Source organism: Stegostoma tigrinum, chromosome 7 (assembly GCF_030684315.1).
Source record: "Stegostoma tigrinum isolate sSteTig4 chromosome 7, sSteTig4.hap1, whole genome shotgun sequence".
Taxonomy (NCBI): Eukaryota; Metazoa; Chordata; class Chondrichthyes; order Orectolobiformes; family Stegostomatidae; genus Stegostoma; species Stegostoma tigrinum.
In genome coordinates this window covers 84,470,130-84,492,650 of record NC_081360.1, presented here as the reverse complement: position 1 = coordinate 84,492,650, position 22,521 = coordinate 84,470,130, and the positions used below count along the sequence as shown (strand labels likewise).

Genomic DNA, 22,521 nt, shown 5'->3' with positions numbered 1-22,521 from the left:
ACAATGAGAAATCATATTATGTTAAGATTATATAGGAGGACAAGAGCAATTATAACACTACTGATATTTTGTATCCCAAACTCTTTTGGTTCACTCAACATATTTTCTGTCTTTTTGGTCACATTGTTTTAGGTCAAGTGTTATAAGGAAAAGTCAGGGAAATAGAGTTGAGGATTATCAGAACAGCCATGACCACATTGAATAGCACAGCAGATTCAATGTGCTGAATGGCCCACTTCTGCTCCTACAATTACAAGTTGCATTACATCAAATGTTCATGTGCAGGCATTCCACGGCACAGCTTGTTGCAATCCTCGATGTCCAACTCTATCCGGTGGACTATGGCACCGTCATTCCTGAGTCATGCGTATGCTAACTGCTCACATTACTAAAATGTTCTCCACATTAGAACCGTGACAATTGATCCAGTCACAACAGGGGTTATCATCACTGTGGCTATGGTTCAATGAGGGTGCAGAGAAATTGAACAGCATCAAATGCACCAGCAAGTCCAGAAACAGCATTCCCCAGCAGCTTCCAAGTGAAGAAGTCACAGCAGAAAGTTTACTCAGGAAGGAGAGGAGGTACAGAGTCGATTGCCCTCAATAGCATCTCCTAAAGGTGAGCAAGGTGCATTGTGTCTACAGTTGGAGGATTTCCTGGGACAACTTCACAGATGTGTGCCATCTGAAGTGGTGAGTGTCCAACCTAACACTGGGCCTATCAAAGTGACAACTGCGCTAAATTCTCATCCAACTGGCTATTACCACAACAGACCTTTGTGGTACCTCAATCTTCATGGAACAAATGTACCAAGGCTTGACAGCAAAGGAAAAAGACAGCAGGGAAGAAAGAAACTAAAGAGATAGTGAAAAATATGAGAAATGAAGAAAAAGAATGGATGGGGTAGATGAGCTCTGGCTGGAACGTCCTACTCTGCGAAAATCTTGGATTTAGCTAAAGATAGTACCTTCAGTATTATACTACAGCATTCACCTACTTTGAGTGTTTAAACAATTCCAATAGAGTTTGAAACTGTAAATTTTGGCTTAGAGATGAGAATGCTACCATGAAGACAATATTGTGAATCAGGTTTATTCCTAAGCAATCTCAGAGTGCCGTCATTAGGGGCAAAGCAAGTCAGCTACCGCAGCCAGTTTATTCAATGATAGTTAGTTGTGCTTCCTCATGTAACAACTATATTTTCATTTGAAAACCTGGGTAAGCGCTGCTCAGGCCATCATGGCTAAGTCCGATGAAATCCTTATGCAATTACAATGCTTCCAGCGAATAGTAATCAAGTTGAGAAAGTTTATCATTTTTGGATGAGCTCCACCCTCTGCCATCTCAGACACATAGAATGATTGCACAATCCTAACAAACTGGGCTTTTGTCTGGCTAAGATAACAAAGTGTGGAGCTGGATGAACACAGCAGGCTGATGAAGGGTCTAGGCCTGAAACGTCAGCTTTTGTGCTCCTAAGAAGCTGCTTGGCCTGCTGCGTTCATCCAGCTCCACACTTTGTTATCTTGGATTCTCCAGCATCTGCAGTTCCCACTATCTGTGATACAATTTTTTTCTGGCTAATATTTGTCCCTCAACCACACCATTAAAACATTATCTGTGCTTTACCTCATTGTTATTTGCAGGATCGTGTCCTGCACAAAATGGCTGTGCTTTCTGTGGTCCAACCATGACTACACTTACAAATGTATTTCAATGTCTCTAACGCATTTTGAGGAGTTCTGTGGTCATTGCGACTGCCATAATGTATGCAAATTTGTGTTTTATTACTTGTTAATCTCTCTACTTCATGGTAATGCTTCAATCGTTGCTCAGGCTGAGATGATTTGACTAATTTCCTAACCCTGTGTTCATATTAAAATACAGGCAGATCCATCAGAGAAAACAAAAGAAAGTGTCTGTTTGATTGATCTAGCTGAACAAGAAACCACAAATTTACAACAGGGACAAAGGTCAACAAAACTTGGAAAGCAAGACTTCCGCTGGCTTCAGCTTGTTATCTCAGTATTCTGCTGCAGCTCGAAGAATCACATCTCATTGAATTTCAGGATCCTAATTTGTAATAAACAGAGAGCTGTAAAAATAATTCCACACAATTACAGAGGAAATACTCTTGCCCTTGTTGGTTACTTGATAATACTTCTCCTGCTGTGAAACAATGCCAAGTGTTCTGTCTGAGACAATTTAATTGCAGCACTTTGCAGACTCATGAAATAACAGCCCAATTTAGTGTGCCAAGTTTATGTTGCAGTGACAACTTGGTGGAATTCATAACCAACTCTGAGCCCATGCACTTGATAAATAAGGCTATAAAAATTACAAATACTGAAACTATAGGAATAAAAATTTGGAAATAGTCTCACACAAAACAAAGAACAATGGATGCTGGAGATCTGGAACCGAAGCAAATTGTTGGTGAAATTCAGCAAAGGTCACAACATCAGTGGAGAGAAAGCAGACACAACATTTCGAATCAAAGCTGTTGTCAGAAATAGTCTGGAGGTTCCAATCAGCGCTGAGGTGTAACATTTTCTTTATTCACTCAATGGACATTCCTATCACTAGCCAGAAAGCGTTTTATAGCCTGCCCCATCTGGTGTGAACTATGCACATGCTGCATGTGCCAAAACTACAGAAAAGGATATTGAAGCACTGGATGAGTGTAAAACAATTCATTAGATTTTCCTAAGAATTATCAAGATATAATTATGAGGAAAGATCAAATGAGGTGCTGTGGAAAAGAAAAGGCCACCTCCAACTCCATAACATCTCTGACTTTGCCTTTACCATAGCTCACCTACTGCAGAAGCAACGGCCCATGCCTTCATCACTCAGAAGTTTATCACTGTGGAAGGCTGGTCTTCCACATAGTATCCTCAACGGACTTGGAGTCACCCAAAACTCTACTGTGAGTGATTGGCTTGTTGTAAGTCAGAGTCACCTACCTTGCATCTGTTGACCTACGCTGGTTCCCAGTGAACATAGAGAACATTACAGCACAGTACAGGCCCTTCAGCCCTCGATGTTATGCCGACCTGCCATACCGATCTCAAGCCCATCTAACCGACACTATTCCAGGTACGTCCATATGCTTATCCAATGACGACTTAAATGTACTTGAAGTCGGCGAATCTACTACCATTGCAGGCAAAGCGTTCCATTCCCTTACTACTATCTGAGTAAATAAACCACGTCTGACATCTGTCCTATATCCTTCACCCCTCAATTTAAAGCTATGCCCCCTCGTGCTCGCCGTCACCAATCTAGGTAAAAGGCTCTCTCTATCCACCCTATCTAACCCACTGATTATTTTATAGGTTTCAATTAAGTCACCTCTCAACCATCTTCTCTCTAACAAAAACAGCCTCAAGTCCCTCAGCCTTTCCTCGTAAGGCCTTCCCTCCATACCAGGCAACATTCTAGTAAATCTCCTCTGCACCCTTTCCAAAGCTTCCACATCCTTCTTATAATGCGGTGACCAGAATTGTACGCAATACTCCAAGTGCGGCCGCACCAGACTTTTGTACAGCTGCAGCATAACCTCTTGATTCCGGAACTCGATCCCTCTATTAATAAAAGCCAAAACACTGTATGCCTTCTTAACAGCCCTGTCAACCTGGGTGGCAACTTTCAAGGATCTGTGTACATGGACACCGAGATCTCTCTGCTCATCTACACTACCAAGAATCTTACCATTAGCCCAGTACTTTGCCTTCCGGTTACTCCTACCAAAGTGCATCACCTCACACTTGTCTGCATTAAACTCCATTTGCCACCTCTCAGCTCAGCTCTGCAGCTTATCTATGTCTCTCTGCAACCTACAGCATTCTTCGTCACTATCCACAACTCCACCGACCTTAGTGTCATCTGCAAATTTACTAACCCATCCTTCTACGCCTTCATCCAGGTCATTTATAAAAAAATGACAAACAGCAGTGGACCCAACACCGACACTTGCGGTACACCACCAGCAACTGGTCTCCAGGATGAACATTTCCCATCAACCACCACCCTCTGTCTTCTTTCAGCAAGCCAATTTCCGATCCAAACTGCTATATCTCCCACAATCCCATTCCTCCGCATTTTATACAATAGCCTACTGTGGGGAACCTTATCGAACGCCTTGCTGAAATCCATATACACCACATCAACCGGTTTACTCTCATCTACCTGTTTGGTCACCTTCTCAAAGAACTCAATAAGGTTTGTGAAGCATGACCTTTCCTTCACAAAACCGTGCTGACTATACCTAATCAATTTATTCTTCTCTAGATGATTATAAATCCTATCCCTAATAACTTTTTCCAACACTTTACCAGCAACTGAGGTAAGGCTCACTGGTCTATAATTACCAGGGTTGTCTCTACTCCCCTTCTTGAACAGGGGAACCACATTTGCTATCCTCCAGTCATCTGGCACTATTCCTGTAGACAATGACAAGTTAAAGATCAATGCCAAAGGCTCGGCAATCTCCTCCCTGGCTTCACAGAGGATTCTAGGATAAATACCATCCGGCCCAGGGGACTTATCTATCTTCACCCTCTGTAGGATTTCTAATACCTCTTCCTTGTGAACCTCAATCCCACCTAGTCTAGCAGCCTGTATCTCAGTATTCTCCTCGACAACATTGTCGTTTCCTAGAGTGAATACTGTTGAAAAATATTCATTAGTGCTTCCCCTATCTCCTCTGACTCCACACACAACTTCCCACTACTATCCTTGATTGGCCCTAATCTTACTTTCGTCATTCTTTTATTCCTTAAATACCTATAGAAAGCCTTTGGGGTAACCCTGATCCTATCCATCAACAACTTCTCATGTCTCCTCCTGACTCTTCCGAGCTCTCTCTTTAGGTCTTTCCTGGCTACCTTGTAGCCCTCAAGCGCCCTAACTGAGCCGGCACATCTCATCCTAACATAAGCCTTCTTCTTCCTCTTGACCAGAGATTCCACCTCCTTTGTAAACCACGGCTCCCGCGCTCTACAGCTTCCTCCCTGCCTGACAGGTACATATTTATCTAGGACACACAGGAGCTTTTCCTTGAATAAGCTCCACATTTCTAATGTGCCCATCCCCTGCAGTTTCCTTCCCCATCCTATGCTCCCTAAATCTTGCCTGATCTCATCGTAATTGCCTTTCCCCCAGCTATAACTCTTGCCCAGTGGTATACACCTATCTCTTTCCATCACTAAAGTAAACATAACAGAATTGTGATCACTATCACCAAAGTGCTCACCTACTTCCAAATCTAACACCTGGCCAGGCTCATTACCCAGTACCAAATCTAATGTGGCTTCTCCCCTTGTTGGCCTATCTACATACTGTGTCAGGAAGCCCTCCTACATACACTGGACAAAAATTGACCCATCTATAGTACTCGAACTATAGTGTTCCCAGTCAATATTTGGAAAGTTGAAGTCCCCCATGACAACTACCCTGTCTCTCTCACTCCTATTGAGAATCATCTTTGCTATCCTTTCCTCTCCATCTCTGGAACTATTCGGACGCCTATAGAAAACTCCCAACAGGGTGACCTCTCCTTTCCTGTTTCTAACCTCAGCCCATACTACCTCAGTTGACGAGTCCCCAAACATCCTTTCTGCAACTGTAATACTGTCCTTGACCAACAATGCCACACCTCCCCCTCTTTTACCATCTTCTCTGTTCTTACTGAAACATCTAAATCCCAGAACCTGCAACAACCATTCCTGTCCGTGCTCTATCCATGTCTCCGAAATGGCCACGACATCGAAGTCCCAGGTACCAACCCATGCTGCAAGTTCACCCACCTTATTCCGGACGCTCCTGGCATTGAAGTAGACACACTTCAAACCAACTTCTTGCTTGCCGGTGCCATCTTGTGTCCCTGAAACTTTATTTTGGACCTCCCTATTCTCAACCTTTTCTATACTCGAACTATAATTTTGGTTCCCATCCCCCTGCTGAATTAGTTTAAACCCACCCGAATAGCCTTAGCAAACTCCCCCCCCCCCCCCCCCCCCCCAGGATATCGGCATCCCTCTGGTTCAGGTGAAGACCATCTTGCTTGTAGAGGTCCCACCTACCCCAGAAAGAGCCCCAATTATTCCAAGAATTCAAAACCCTCCCTCCTGCACCATCCCTGTAGCCACGTGTTCAACTCCTCTCTCTCCCTATTCCTCGCCTCACTAGCACGTGGCACGGGCAACAAACCAGAGACAACAACTCTGTTCATCCTAACTCTCAGCTTCCATCCTTGCTCCCTGAATTTCTGCCTTAAATCCCCATCTCTCTTCCTACCTATGTCGTTGGTGCCAATGTGGACCACGACTTGGGGCTGCTCCCCCTCCCCCTTAAGGATCCCAAAAACACGATCAGAGACATCACACACCCTGGCACCTGGGAGGCAACACACCGACCGTGAGTCTCTCTCATCTCCACAGAACCTCCTATCTGTCCCCCTAACTATGGAGTCCCCAGTAACTAATGCTCTGCTCCTCTTTCCCCTTCCCTTCTGAGCAGCAGGGACAGACTCTGTGCCAGAGACCTGTGCCCCACTGCTTTCCCCTGGTAAGTAGTCCGCCCCAAACAGTATCCAAAACGGTATACTTATTGTTGAGGGGAATGGCCACAGGGGATCCCTGCACTGCCTGCCGGTTCCCTTTCCGTCCCCTGACCGTGACCCATCTGCCTTTTTCTTGTACCTGAGGAGTAACTCCTCTCAATAACCCCCTCTGCCTCCTGAATGATCTGAAGTTCATCCAGCCCCAGCTCCATAACGCGGTTTTCAAGGAGCTGGAGTTGGGTGCACTTCCCGCAGATGTAGTCAGCAGGGACACTGGTGGTGACCCTTACCTCCCACATTCTGCAGGAGGAACATTCAACTGCCCTGACCTCCGTTCCCATTATTCTAAATTCCCAAGACTGTTAAAAAATAAAGATTAAAAAATAAACTTGTTACCTTACCAATCAGGCACACAGAACCTTTTTTTTGGTTAGAGGAGGAGGATGGGTGGGAGACACTACCCGGGTAGTGTTTCGGGTAACGCAACCACACAAATATATTACCTCACTCACTCACCAGTACCGTGTTGGCTACTGCTCAGCGTACCTCCGCCTATTCACGAGGTAAGCTTTTTAAAGATTCAAAAACAGTGACTCACCGGCTTCCCAACAGGCCCCTGGTCCAAGCTCCCGCTCGCGCTGCTGCTCAACCAGAAGCAACATCTTAACTTCAAAACTCTCATGTTTGTTTTAAAATCCCCTGAAACTCTACCTCTCATGGCTCTACTGTCTCCTCCAAGCTTACAACATTCCGAATTCCCAGGTACTCCACCAATTTCGGGTCCTTGTCTCTGGAATTCTCTCTTTTAGCCATTTCACGTCTCCACCTCACTCTCTTCTTTTAAGACATGCCTTAGAACATAACTTTCTTTGATAAGAAATGTTATATCAGGGAAGGATGACAGTCTTTCCTTCTTCAGAGTGGTTTGCTGAATGGCCAATTAATTGAGGTCAATAAAATTATGAAAGGTTTCAAATGAGTGGATATTGGTTTCCTCTTGTGAGAAGAATATTAAATAGAGGCCATCAACATATTTGGCAAGAAAATACAATAAATTCAGAAGGAACTACTACATTCAAAGAAAGGAGAGAATTTGAAACTCATGACCGCAAGATGGTTTGAAGTGAGTGGTATAATTGCCTTTAAAGAGAAACTAGACAAGGTACAATGGATATCATTTTTCAAGTAAAATGTTTTTGGGAGCAACACTTGAATGAAGATTTGTGAGTTTGAAACACTGAGCTTCTCTGCTTGCTTAACTATAAGTTCACACTTTATGAGTCCCAAGAGAATATAAACACTCAATATCTGTTTTGTATTGCCATACAAACAGCAGCAAGAGTGCTGTGAGAGGAATTATGATTGCAAATTAACAGTTACCATATTTTCACGTCTGGTCCTAAATGCTGAATACGTTTAAAGCATTTGAAATATACGAATCAGCTAACTCTTCCAGTAGAAGGGAAGAGATTTTTAGAAAATTACAAATCAAACTGGGATTGAGCCAAACTGAGCTCTGTGTTGAACACCACTATCCCAGTTTTAAAACACCAAAGCACTTGTGGCAATCAACTGATCAGATTGGGAATGATCAGGTTGTTTGGATGAGAAGCTGAATGTACAGAATGAAGAAAGTATTTCAGGGATGTTCAGAACAGTTTACTGGTATTTATCTGTGACAGAGGAGTAAAAAGGAGGCTCTTAACATTCCACAATGGATGTGATTTAAAACCACATAACTGATATCTGCAAAATTTATGTCTATTTTAGGAAATGTGTTTTATTACCAGTAACAATATATAAAAGACCAGTCTGGAATTATGAGCTTATAAATTTGTTGATGGCGCACCTGCATTACTGGCATAAAACGGGCATCTGAGCAACAGATATAGTGGGTTACATGCTGAACTGTTCCAAAATGGAAGTGCATGACTCACTCTATTGGGAAGACTCCTCTGTGGCATCAAGGTTCACGTCTGAAATAGTTGTTAAGCCCACATTTTGCAGGTGCAATGGGACAAAAGCCTCTTGGGTTTCAGCATTGTTGGCTAGGCCAGTGTTGGTAATGCATTCCTATTAGCCGCTGAGTGGACGGTGAGTTCACCTTCTTGAAATGCTGCAATCCACGTGGTGTAGAAACACCACTATGCAATCAGGAATGGAGTGCCAGGATGTTAGTCTAGGGACAGTGAGGGATGGAAGTGAAGTCAGGGAAGTATGGCTTGAAGGGGAACTTGCAATGATGGTGGTACCCAAAAATCTGTTCTCCTTGTCCTTCTTAGTTGTAGAGGTCAAGGCTTTGGAACGTGCTGTTAAAGGAGCCTGGGCAATTAGCTGAACTGCTTCTTGTGGATGACACATGGTACCACTGTAGATCAGTGACAGAAAAAGTGAATGTTGAAGGTAATGCATGGGGTGTCAATCGCATGGATTGCTTTGTACAATATAGTGTCAAACATCTTGAATAATTTTGGAACTGCTGTGATTTCAGGCAAGTGAAGACTGCACCATCACACTCCTGAATTCTGTCTTGAAGATGGCAGTCAGGCTCTGGGGAGTCAGGAAGTGAGTTACATGCCGCAATACAGAGTCACAGAATTTAAACAGCTGGTTTAGGTCAACTTCTGCTCACTTCTACTTGGAGCTCGGAGGAGCACACCCATGCCAGCTACCTTCGTCATTCCTCACATGACCACTTTCAATCACGGCTGATTGAACATTTCAATGCCTTTTACCAAGATCATCCACAGAATCCTGCATGCAAATGATCGATTTCTGATATCCAGTCTCTACCTTAAACATACTCAAAGACTGAGCAACCACAGCCCTCTGTGGTAAAGATTTCTAAAAGTTCAAAACCCTCTAGGTTTAAAAAAAACTCCACATCTTAAACCAGAGTTGCAACTCCCTTACTATTAACGCATGTCTCGTAGGTCTAGACTCCCCAGTGAATTCCTCAGAGTAGTGTCCTGGTGTGAACTCTCTTCACCTTTTACATCAATGACAGGCCCTCCATCATAAGCTCAGAAGTGGGGATTTACACAGATGATGGCATAATGCTCTGCACAAAATGTAACCCTTCAGATACTGAGAAATCCAAATGTAGCAATATTTGGAGAGTATCCAGGCTTGGACAGACAAGTTGCAAATAACATTTGTGTGACACAAACGATAGGCAATAACGATTTCCAATGAAAGACTCAAATTATTATTCCTTGATATTCAATGCCACCGTCTTTCTGAATTCCCACATTACTAATACAGGTTACCATTGCCCTGAAAATGAACTTGACAAGCCATAAACATAATGTGGCTACAAGCACAGAGGTACAAATCCTGCAGCAAATAACTCACTTCCTGACTCCCAAAACCTGACAACCATCGATACTGACCTCGTTAGGACCTCCTTAGATACGAACCTTAGGTTATGTACAGACCTCCTAAAAGTGATCAGGACCAGAGGCGCAAGATGCGCTGGGAAATAGATAGGGCATGTCAGAAAGGCAAGGTCACGGTGATCTTGGGGGACTTCAATATGCAGGTGGACTGGGTGAATAATGTTGCCGGTGGATCCAAAGAAAGGGAATTCATGGAATGTTACAGGATGGCTTTTTGGAACAGCTTATGATGGAGCCCACAAGGAAGCAGGCTATTCTGGACTTAGTGCTATGTAATGAGCCTGACTTTATAAAAGATCTTAAAGTAAGGGAACACTTAGGAGGCAGTGATCATAATATGGTAGAGTTCAGTCTGCAGTTTGAAAGAGAGAAGGCAAAATCGGATGTAATGGTGTTAAAGTTAAATAAAGGTAATTACAGGGGCATGAGAGAGGAATTGACAAAAATCGACTGGAAGCAGAGCCTAGCGGGGAAGACAGTAGAGCAACAATGGCAGGAGTTTCTGGGTGTAATTGAGGACACAGTACAGAGGCTCATCCCAAAGAAAAGAAAGATTATCCGGAGTGGGATTAGACAGCCATGGCTGACAAAGGAAGTCAGGAAATATATCAAAGAAAAAGAGACAGCCTATAAAGTGGCCAAGAGCACTGGGAAATCAGAAGATTGGGAAGGCTACAAAAGCAAACAGAGGATAACAAAAAGGGAAATAAGAAAGGGGAGGATCAAATATGAAGGTAGGCTAGCTAGTAATATTAGAAATGATAGTAAAAGTTTCTTTCAATACATAAGAAACAAACGAGAGGCAAAAGTAGACATTGGGCCGCTCCAAATTGATGCTGGAAGGCTAGTGATGGGAGATAAGGAAATAGCGGAAGAACTTAATCTGTACTTTGCGTCAGTCTTCACAGTGGAAGACATGAGTAGTATGCCAACAATTAGGGAGAGTCAGGGGGCAGAGTTGAGTATGGTAGGCATTACAAAAGACAAAGTGTTAGAAAAGCTATAAGGTCTAAAAATTGATAAATCTCCTGGCCCCAATGGGCTACATCCTAGAGATATGAGGGAGGTGGCTGAGGAAATAGTGGAGGCTTTGATTATGATCTTTCAAAAGTCACTGGATTCTGGGAAAGTCCCAGATGATTGGAAAATCACTGCTGTAACCCCCTTGCTTAAGAAAGAATCAAGACAAAAGATGGAAAGATTAGGGTCAGATTAGAACGAGTCGGCATGGATTTACTAAGGAGAGGTCGTGCCTGGCAAACCTGTTAGAATTCTTTGAAGAGGTAACAAGTAGGTTAGACCAGGGAAACCCAGTAGATATTATCTATCTGGACTTCCAAAAATCCTTTGATAAGGTGCCTCACGGGAGGCTGCTGAGTAAGGTGAGGGCCCATGGTGTTTGAGGTGAGCTACTGGCTTGGATTGAGGATTGGCTGTCTGACAGAAGGCAGAGAGTTGGGATAAAAGGCTCTTTTTCGGAATGGCAACCGGTGACAAGTGGTGTCCTGCAGGGTTCAGTGTTGGGGCCGCAGCTATTCACTTTATACATTAATGACATGGACGAAGGGACTGGGGGCATTCTGGCAAAGTTCGCCGATGATACGAAGAAAGGTGGACAGGCAGGTAGTACTGAGGAGGTGGGGAAGCTGCAGAAAGATTTCGACAGTTTAGGAGAGTGGTCCAGGAAATGGCTGATGAAATTCAATGTGAGCAAATGCGAGGTCTTGCACTTTGGATGAAAAGAATACAGGCATGGACTATTTTCTAAACGGTGAGAAAATTCAAAAACCAGAAGTACAAAGGGATCTGAGAGTGTTGGTCCAGGATTCTCTAAAAGTTAACTTGCAGGTAGAGTCCGTGATTAAGAAAGCGAATGTAATGTTGTCGTTTATCTCAAGAGGGTTGGAATATAAAAGCAGTGATGCGCTTCTGAGACTTTATAAAGCTCTAGTTAGGTCCCATTTAGAATACTGTGTCCAATTTTGGGCCCCACACCTCAGGAAGGATATACTGGCACTGGAGCGTCTCCAGCGGAGATTCACATGGATGATCCCTGGAATGCTAGGTTTAATGTATGATGAACGGCTGAGGATCCTGGGATTGTGTTCATTAGAGTTTAGAAGGTGGAGGGGAGATCTAATAGAAACTTACAAGATAACATATGGCTTAGAAAGGGTGGACACTGGGAAGTTGTTTCCAATAGGCGGGGAGGCTAGGACCCATGGGCACAGCCTTAGAATTAGAGGGGGTAAATTTAAAACGGAAATGAGGAGACATTTCTTCAGCCAGAGAGTGGTGGGCCTGTGGAATTCATTGCCACAGAGTGCAGTGGAGGCCGGGATGTTAAATGTCTAAAAGGCAGAGATTGATAAAGTGGTCTTGATGGGCCGAATGGCCTTACTTCCACTCCTATGTCTTATGGTTTTATGCTCTTGTGGTCTTTTGGATTCTCTTGATGTGCTTGGATGAGTGTAGCTCTAACAACATTCAACAGGCTTGAAATTGTCCAGGACAAAATAGTCACCTTGTTTGGGCAGTATGTCTGTAAACATTCACTCCCTCTACCAGTGACATACAATAGCAGCAATATGTACCAACTACATGATGCAGAAATTCATCAAAACTCCTTAGACAGCATCTCCCAAACCCACAACACTACCGCTGGAAAGACAAGAACAGCGAATATATGAGATCGCCCCTACCTGAAGGTTCTTCTTCAAGACACACACCATCCTGACTTGAAAATATATCACCGTTACCTCGCTGTTGCTCAGTCATTATCCTGGAACTCCCTCCTTAATGGCATAGTGAGAATACCGAATGAATTGTAGAATTTCAAGAAGACAAACCACGAGCACTTCTCAAGGCCAAGCAGGGATGGGCAATAAATATTGACTCAGCCAGTGAAGACCATATCCCACGAATAACTAAACAAAAATGATTTTGGATAAGGTACTGTGAGATTATGCGAGGTTAGATCTTATATATAGAATAGATTCTCAGGTAAACAGGCAACCCTAGGGTATGAAGGTAGGAAATTAAGTTAGATTGTTAGGTGGTAGTCACAAGTATATAAGTAGTTCGGTGGATGATTTCTTGCTCAATGGCAGTTTGAGAGCTGAAGAATTGTACAAAAATGACAAGCTGGAAAAAGTAGCTTTTGGGAATATGACAATCGGAATGTTGGAATAATGGAAATGCAGCAATACAAAAACAGTGCAATTGCAGCTCATTTGCAAATAAATTTACTCCAACCTTATTGTCAAGCAAAAATCAACAGCTTTCCTAAGCATTTGAGGATCTAACTGATGGTGGCCAAGATGACACAATCAAGTAATTGTGTGTGGCTACCTGATGTCTCATTAAGGGGTGAGAGGATGGGAAAATATAGCAATTGCAAAGTCAGAATCTTTAACAAAAGCCTTGAAGTATTTCAAAAGCACTTTCTTCTCAGAGTTAAACTCCCTTCAGAAAATTTACTTCCCTGTACTAAACTGTGCTTCCTCACCTCACATTTCTCCAGATATTGTGTATTGTTTGGCTGTGGCCCACAATGAAAGAGAATAGCTGTCAAGATAGAGGATATCTCGAACATGCACAACTCCATATCATTGATGCACATTTGTTTCTAAAACTGTTTCTTTTCCCTCATTATTTAAACTTTCCACCAGACAGCAGACAGACAGGAGCCATGATCCTACAAAATGATTTATCTTGGAAACAATCCTTCATACTAATATTGTTTAAATGTAGTTTAAATCTGATCTTCCTGTACGTCTACAGATCACGTACAGCGCATCAGCTGAAGGTAAATCATTCATTGTAAACTGGACGTTTGCATTGATGTACAGGTATTTGGAAACAGAAAGGACTGCAGATGCTGGAAGCTGGAGTTTATTAATGTAAAGCTGGAAAAGCACAGCAGGTTAAATAGCATTTGAGGAGCAGGGAAGTCCGTGTTTCAGTCCGAACCCCTTTGTCAGGACTCCCCCAGTCTTGATGAAGGGCTTCAGCATACAATACTGACTCCCCGGCTCCTCGGAAGCTGTCTGACCTGCAGTGCTTTACCAGTTTCACACTTATCGACTCTTGTACAGGTCTACTTTTTCATGAGCAACACAAGACAACAATTGAAGGATTCACTCAGACAAAGGGCTTTCCTTCTGTTCCCGACACGTAATATATTTTCATACCACAAAGTCCTACCACACAGTCATCTTAAGTTAATCAGTATGGTATGTTTTCTTATGTGTCCCTTCATGTTGATTAAAAAAAACAGTATCAGTATAAAGTTGGGATTATCAGTATTATTTGATACATTATAAGTTATATAAGAGACAAGAAAAATTATCAGAAACAAGATATGAAGCAAAATATTATATACTTATCATTGCACAAATCACTGTGATCATTGATCAGTTCTGCTGCTGTCAGTGTGCTTTAAAAGAACTATTCTAAATATATTTGAATCTTATTTATACAAATCTCTATAATCAATACTTCTACAGAAAAAAATAGACATTCCATTCAGCAAAATATTGATGAATTTTACACTGGCATTAATATACAGCTCATAGAGTCATAAAGCTGTACAGCATGGAAGCTTTGTCCCAACTCGTCCATGCCAACCAGACATCCTAACTTAATTTAGTTCCATTTGCTGGCATTTGGCCCATATCCCTCTAAAGTCTTCCAATTCACATACCCATCCAGATGCCTTTTACATGTTGTAATCGTACCGGCCTCCACCAGTTCTGCTGTCAGCTCATTCTATTAAAGCACCATCCTCTGCATGAAAAAATTACCCCTTAGGTCCCGTTTAAATGTTTCCCTTCTCACCTTAAACCTATGCCTTCTACTTTTAGACTCCACTACCCTGGAGAAAAGACTTTGGCTATTCACCATATCCAAGACCCCCATGATTTTATAAATTTCTATAAGGTCACCCTTAGCTACTCAGTTTAACACTTTATTTCAGTATTGTTTTGCTTTGTTTATGTGTTGGTATCTCCATCGTTAAACGTATCATTACTAGATTAGTGACTTCTATTACTGCTATCAGTTCCTCGCAGAGAATGCTACTCCTTCACCCAGACTACGGCCCCGCAGAGGATGTTGATCAATTGCCCAGTCCTGATTCCTCCATGGTCACGGAGGAAGATCGGCGGGCCCTGGCGTCCATCACCCTGGACTAAACTAGTTTTCTCCATCCCTTTTGTGTGGTCATGGAATGACCAAAGCGGGGAGATGTGAGTCTGTAATTTGGGTGCAGGCACAAAATGGCTCCTGTGCAAGTTGGCACCAAAATGGCTTCTAGCCTGGGAACCGTGGGAACTGTGAATTCTGCTAGATCTGCTCTTTTAGCCTGGGAACTTCGCATTCTGCTAGGGCTGCAGCATAAATAATGTTGTAATGATAAGATAATGCAGTACTAACCATTTTAGCTGACCTTCAGTCGCAAATGTTATGGCGCTATATGGTGGGACAATTCAGCAACCTAAGCATTGTGACATAAGTTGTTTACCAGTTAGTACTATTGGATAAGGTAACTATCAATGCAGCAACATCATGTATTGATTGGAAATACATTGAAAACACTATGCGATCACGCCATGTATTCTGCTTTAATAAAAGTATAAAATGTCTTTGTATTAACCTATGATGTGCAGCTCCTACGAGAAGTACGGAAGTGCTCAACTTCTGTGATTCTGGATGATCTGTACCCAGCCAATTGAAGAAAATAAAGAGCAAAGTTTCAAGGAGCCAGACAGACTGCGAGTGTTCATTGACTGATTGCGGGATCGAGAGATTTACACAGATTTACATAGCCTCCAATTCTCCAGGGAAAATAGTCCCAGCCTATTCAGCCTCTCCCTATAGCTCAAACCCTCTAACACTTCGTAACACTCCTTGTAAGTCTTTTCTGAACTCTCAAGTTTCACAACATCTTTCTTACAGTATGGAGACCAGGAATGAATGCAATATTCCAAAAGTGGCCTCCCCAATGTCCTGTACAACTACAACATGGTTTCCCAACTCCTATATTCAATGCACTGATCAATAAATATAAGCATACCAAACATCTTCTCCTCTATAATAATAAAATGTGAGGCTGGATGAACACAGCAGGCCAAGCAGCATCTCAGGAGTTTTTGTGCTCCTGAGATGCTGCTTGGCCTGCTGTGTTCATCCAGCTTCACACTTTGTTATCTTGGATTCTCCAGCATCTGCAGTTCCCATTATCTCTGATTAAGTGTATACATCCTGCCCCAATTTGCCTTACCAAAGTGCAACACCTCCCATTTATCTAAATTAAACTCCATCTGCCACTCCTCACCCAAAAACAGTAGGGAATTCCAGGCACTATTTATCATTCAAACAATGTCACTAATGATGAGTTAGTTGGTTGCTACTTTACTGGTGCTATCAAGAGTTTGCTCTCCACAGATTAACTGTATTTCAAAGGTACCTTACTGGCTATAAAATGTTTTGGATTACCTTGAAACTGTGAATAGTGTGAAAATTCAAGGAGCCATGAACGTGCACTCCAAGGTCTCTTTGCTCAGCAACACTCTCCAGGACTTTATCATTGCATGTATAATCCAGCCCTGAGATAGTCAGAACTGCCAATGCTGGAGTCAGAGATAACACAGCGTGGAGCTGGAGGTATCTTGATGCAGCTGTAAAAGATGTTGGCGAGGCCACATTTGGAGTACTGCATGCAGTTCTGGTTGCCCTAGTATAGAAAGGGCATTATTAAACAAGAAAGAGTGCAGAAAAGATTTACTAGGATGCTAGCTAGACTGGAAGGTTTGAGTTATAAGGAGGGGTTGGATAGGCTGGGACATTTTTCCCTGGAGCATAGGAGGCTGAGGGGTGACCTTACAGAGGTCTAAGAAATCATGAGAGGCATTGTTAAGGAAGTGAAACAACAGCTTTTCCCCATGGCAGGGGAGTCTAAAACTAGAAGACATAGGTTTAAGGTGCGAGGAGAGAGATAGAAAAGGGTCCAGAGGCATACTTTTTCCACACAAAGGGTGGTGAATGTCTGGAATGAGCTGCCAGAGGTAGTGGTGGAAGCAAGTACAATCTTGTCATTTAAAAACATTTAGACAGGCACATGGATGGGATGGGTATGGAGGGACAAATTATTGCAGATGCTGGAATCTGTACTGAAAACAAAAATGTTGAAGATCACAGTGCATCAGGCAGCATCAATGGAGAGCGAGCAAATTAATGTTTCAAGTCTAGATGACTCTTCATCAGAGCAGAGGTGAAGTGTGGAGGGGACAGTATTTATGCTACAGTCTGGGGGGAAGGAGTGGTGGGTATGGGGTGCTGGTGGAAAAAAGATGCTGGTAGTTCAGATTAAGAGCTCAGAATGTTGTTTTGGGAATGGAGAGATAAGGACCAAATGCAAGCAAATGGAACTAGTTTAAAGTGTGAAAACTGGGCAGCATGAGCAAATTGGCCTGAAGGGCCTGTCTCTATGCTGTAGACCTTGATGAAACTGTAAGTTTGTTTCTGTTATACCAGGGCTGTTTAAACTATTAAAGTTTGTTATTTTAAGAGAGTAGTCAGGACAAAAATACAACACAACAGGCCTAGTATAGTATAATATATGGGCAGTTACATTTTAGATCCTCTAACATTTAACAGAGCACAGAGGAAAAGGGTCAGGGAAGGTTTGGAGGCAGCAGTAGACCATCTTCATGATGAAAGGACATGGGGATTAGAAGCCTGAGGTCAAAAAAGCACCAAAGTCGTGAGCATCTGTTATATGACTGTTTGCAGATTTGTTCCAGGAAGCTGACAATAAACGAAGTACGTGAGCCAATAAAAAGAGTCAATTTCCCACTGAGAAAACAGATTCTACAGATCCTAGCAAGTTACAGGATCCTAATGATTTCAACATTTGTGTGAGGCAATTCGTCAGGAAGTGAGAACAATGCCTACCACCACTTAAACTGCCCTACATGAGGCCAAGCAGAAGTGCTAATAGAGCTAACTTCATAACAAAAGCAATTCATTACAGTAAAGTGAGTGACTATTCAGAAATTAGAAAAATACAACTGTGTCGCCATTCTGTTTATGCCTCTCTGTTGTGGAGAACCTTAGTTTAAATTAATGATTTGATTGGACACTAATTAATTCAATGCTGATTATTCAACAGTAATGCTTGAATAAAGCATTTGACCTTCACAATGGAGTTAGTCACAATAAGGCTCCCTTGTACATTAATAGTCCTTGAGATTATGTTCAGTTGGATGGGCTCCAATTTCATAATGTGCAGTGCTCAAAACTCATAACTGTACTAAATGATGTACCCATGGGGTATACAGATTCTTGGAGCTTAAATCCACAGAAGGCTCTCCAAAGGCCCAGTGAATAGACACATTGCTGTTGAGCTACAGATGGAAATAAATTGTGCAGGTGATTTCATCTTCAAACTGTGCTAAAAATAACTGAATTTGGATAGGAAAGTTACAAGCAGACAGGGTTTTAAAGAAAAATATCGGAGATACAGCAGAGCTTTGATTCCTGTTAGAAGGTAAATCTGCGACCAGATCAAGTGAAGGCAGAATCATGCTCATTTACGATATTCTGCTTCCAAATCTTATTGATATTCATCATGAAGAACACTACTAGACAAAGATATTGAACGTTTCCAGGTAGCTTTACAGCCTCGTCCAAGCAAAAAGAACAAGGGCCCTCCCCTGACTAGCACAGCCATGGACAGGTCAAGAACTGCTGGCAGCTTTAGTGCTGGTTGTAGAGACCAACCAGAAAATAATAATTCCAGGCCCGATCTTTGCTCTTTGATCTTTGCCGAGTCAGGATGATTCCAAATAGCTTTAAAATGGGGGTGACAAATGGATGCAAAAGTCATACCTTCTTTTTCCCCAACTAATACAACTTTGACTGATAAGGGGCAGAACTTGAATTACACAGGCACATAACATGAATTTGCTGGGCGAATTGAAAACAATGCTCAGTCTAAGCAGAACCCACATTTACTGTTCCAAACTCCTCAGACTGGACTATGGAAGTCACATTTTATGCAGCAGGCTTAAACAGTCTTGAAGTGTTGATAACAAAGTGTGGAGCTGGATGAACATAGCAGGCCAAGCAGCATCTCAGGAGCACAAAAGCTGACGTTTCCAGCCTAGACCCTTCATCAGAGAGGGGGGTGGGGAGAGGGAACTGGAATAAATAGGGAGAGAAGGGGAGGCGGACCGAAGGTAGAGAGTAAAGAAGATAGGTGGAGAGGAGAGTATCGGTGAGGAGGTAGAGAGGGGATAGGTCAGTCCAGGGAAGACGGACAGGTCAAGGAGGCGGGATGAGGTTAGTAGGTAGGAAATGGAGGTGCGGCTTGAGGTGAGAGGAAGGGACGGATGGGAGCAAGAACAGGCTAGGGAGGCGGAGACAGGCTGGGCTGGTTTTGGGATGCAGTGGGGGAAGGGGAGATTTTGAAACTGGTGAAGTCCACATTGATACCATATGGCTGCAGGGTTCCCAGGCGGAATATGAGTTGCTGTTCCTGCAACCTTCGGGTGACATCATTGTGGCACTGCAGGAGGCCCATGATGGACATGTCATCTAGAGAATGGGAGGGAGAGTGGAAATGGTTTGCGACTGGGAGGTGCAGTTGTTTATTGCTCCCCCCACTGCATCCCAAAACCAGCCCAGCCTGTCTCTGCCTCCCTAACCTGTTCTTCCTCTCACCCATCCCTTTCTCCCAACCCAAGCCGCACCTCCATTTCCTACCTACCACCTCATCCCGCCTCCTTGACCTGTCCGTCTTCCCTGAACTGACCTATCCCCTCCCTACCTCCCCACCTATACTCTCCTCTCCACCTATCTTCTTTTCTCTCCGTCTTCGGTCCGCCTCCCCCTCTCTCCCTATTTATTCCAGAACCCTCTCCCCATCCCCCTCTTTGATGAAGCGTCTAGGCCCGAAACGTCAGCTTTTGTGCTCCTGAGATGCTGCTTGGCCTGCTGTGTTCATCCAGCTTCACACTTTGTTATCGTGGATTCTCCAGCATCGGCAGTTCCCATTATCACAAGCTTGTCCCCATCTCCCTAGCCTGTTCTTCCTCCCACCTCTCCCCTCCTCCCACCTCAAGCCCCATTTCCATCTCCTACCTACTAGCCTCATCCCGCCCCCTTGGCCTGTCTATCCTCCCTGGACTGACCTATCCCCTCCCTAACTCCCCACCTACACTCTCCTTTACTGGCTCCACCCCCGCCTCTTTGACCTGTCTGCCTCCTCTCCACCTATCTTCTCCTTAATCCATCTTCTATTTGTCTCCCCTCTCTCCCTATTTATTTCAGAATCCCCTTCCCCTCTCCCATTTCTAAAGAAGGGTCTCGGCCCAAAACATCAGCTTTCCTGCTCCTCTGAAGCTGCTTGGCCTGCTGTGTCCTTCCAGCTCTACACCTTGTTATCTAAGCCTAACCTGATAATTAGATAGGGTGGACAGTGAGAGTCTTTTTCTGAGGATGATGACATCAGCTTGTACGAGGGGGCATAGCTACAAATTGAGGGGTGATAGATTCAAAACAGATGTCAGAGGCTTGGGGACCGCTTTGCAGAACACCTCCGCTCAGTTCGCAACAAACAACTGCACCTCCCAGTTGCAAACCATTTCCACTCCCCCTCCCATTCTCTAGATGACATGTCCATCATGGGCCTCCTGCACTGCCACAATGATGCCACCCGAAGGTTGCAGGAACAGCAACTCATATTCCGCCTGGGAACCCTGCAGCCATATGGTATCAATGTGGACTTCACCAGTTTCAAAATCTCCCCTTCCCCTACTGCATCCCTAAACCAGCCTAGTTCGTCCCCTCCCCCCACTGCACCACACAACCAGCCCAGCTCTTCCCCCCCACCCACTGCATCCCAAAACCAGTCCAACCTGTCTCTGCCTCCCTAACCGGCTCTTCCTCTCACCCATCCCTTCCTCCCACCCCAAGCCGCACCCCCAGCTACCTACTAACCTCATCCCACCTCCTTGACCTGTCCGTCTTCCCTGGACTGACCTATCCCCTCCCTACCTCCCCACCTATACTCTCTCCTCCTATCTTCTTTACTCTCCATCTTCGGTCCGCCTCCCCCTCTCTCCCTATTTATTCCAGTTCCCTCTCCCCATCCCCCTCTCTGATGAAGGGTCTAGGCCCGAAACGTCAGCTTTTGTGCTCCTGAGATGCTGCTTGGCCTGCTGTGTTCATCCAGCTTCACACTTTGTTATCTTGGATTTTCCAGCATCTGCAGTTCCCATTGTCTCTCTTCTCCTATGCTGCTTGGCCTGCTGTGTTAATCCAGTTTATCTCTCTTCTCCTATGCTGCTTGGCCTGCTGTGTTAATCTAGCTTATCTCTCTTCTCCTATGCTGCTTGGCCTGCTGTGTTAATCCAGCTTACTACTCAGCTGATAATGGGAACTGCAGATGCTGGAGAATTCCAAGATAATAAAATGTGAGGCTGGATGAACACAGCAGGCCAAGCAGCATCTCAGGAGCACAAAAGCTGATGTTTCGGGCCTAGACCCTTCATCAGAGAGCATTGCTCCTTGCTCCTGAGATGCTGCTTGGTCTGCTGTGTTCATCCAGCTTCACACTTTGTTATCTTGGATTCTCCAGTATCTGCAGTTTCCATTATCTCCGAGTAGTAAGCAATGGGTTAAGTATAAGACCTTCATCTAGCAAGAGTGACTTGTAGGATTGTTAATGGCAGGCTGCAAGTATGTTTCAAAGCTCCATCCTTGGAAATAGCAGCACTCACTCTAATCGAGCAGGTTGGGTCTACATCATTGGAGATTAGAAGAATGAGAGCTAATCTTATTGAAACATAAATGATTTTTGGGAGGGTTCTATAGAGTAAGTGTTAGGAAGACATGTCCCTGCCATGGAGCAATCTAGGACTGGGGACAAGTTAAAAATAGAAGATCTCCCATTTAAGTCTGAGATGAAGGCAAATTTCTTTTAGAGGGTTGTTAGACTTCAAAATTCTCTTGCACTGTAGAGGTACAGTCAGTGAATACATTTAAGGCTGTGTTAGACAGAGTCAAGAGTTGTGTTAGGGGAAAGAGAGGAAATAGTGCTATGGCCACAATCCAATTGCCCACAAATTTAATTTTGCTCTTTTGATGTGACCTGTTTGCACCAGACTGGTTAGGTTGATGACATATATAGGCAAGAAAACTAGACCACACATTTTTTTTGTGTGAGATTGCTAAGGATAGCACAGTAACATCCAAAGAAACCCACAGTCAGTGATAATGCTGTTTTCAGAAATTGTCTGCATCTGAAAAATATGGATATTGTAAGGCATGTCAATATAAAAAAGGGGAAATGTTCTGTATTTTGAAAAACATTAAGGTAGATAAGCCTCTCATGGGATCCATCACAGAATGCTGAGGGAGGCAGGTAAGGAAATTACTGAAGTCTTATACAAAATATTTGTATCTTCTTTCGTCAAAGGAGGGGTCCAAGAGGACTGGAGAACAGCCAACGTTGTTCCTTTGTTTATGAAGGGCAACAGAGATAATCCA

General features: G+C 43.6%; 1 protein-coding gene and 1 long non-coding RNA gene across 9 annotated transcripts in view; one reads left to right on the top strand and one right to left on the bottom strand.

Annotated features, from left to right (window-relative positions):
* The window catches only part of LOC132209827 (uncharacterized), a 90,479-nt gene extending 87,941 nt beyond the window's left edge, over positions 1-2,538 (top strand). The window contains exon 3 of the long non-coding RNA XR_009445963.1: positions 1,895-2,538. This is a non-coding gene — a long non-coding RNA (uncharacterized LOC132209827). The remainder of the gene's footprint in view (positions 1-1,894) is intronic.
* Positions 1-22,521, bottom strand: part of lypd6b (LY6/PLAUR domain containing 6B) — a 192,227-nt gene that overhangs the window by 47,822 nt on the left and 121,884 nt on the right. The gene's annotated exons all lie outside the window — the stretch shown is intronic.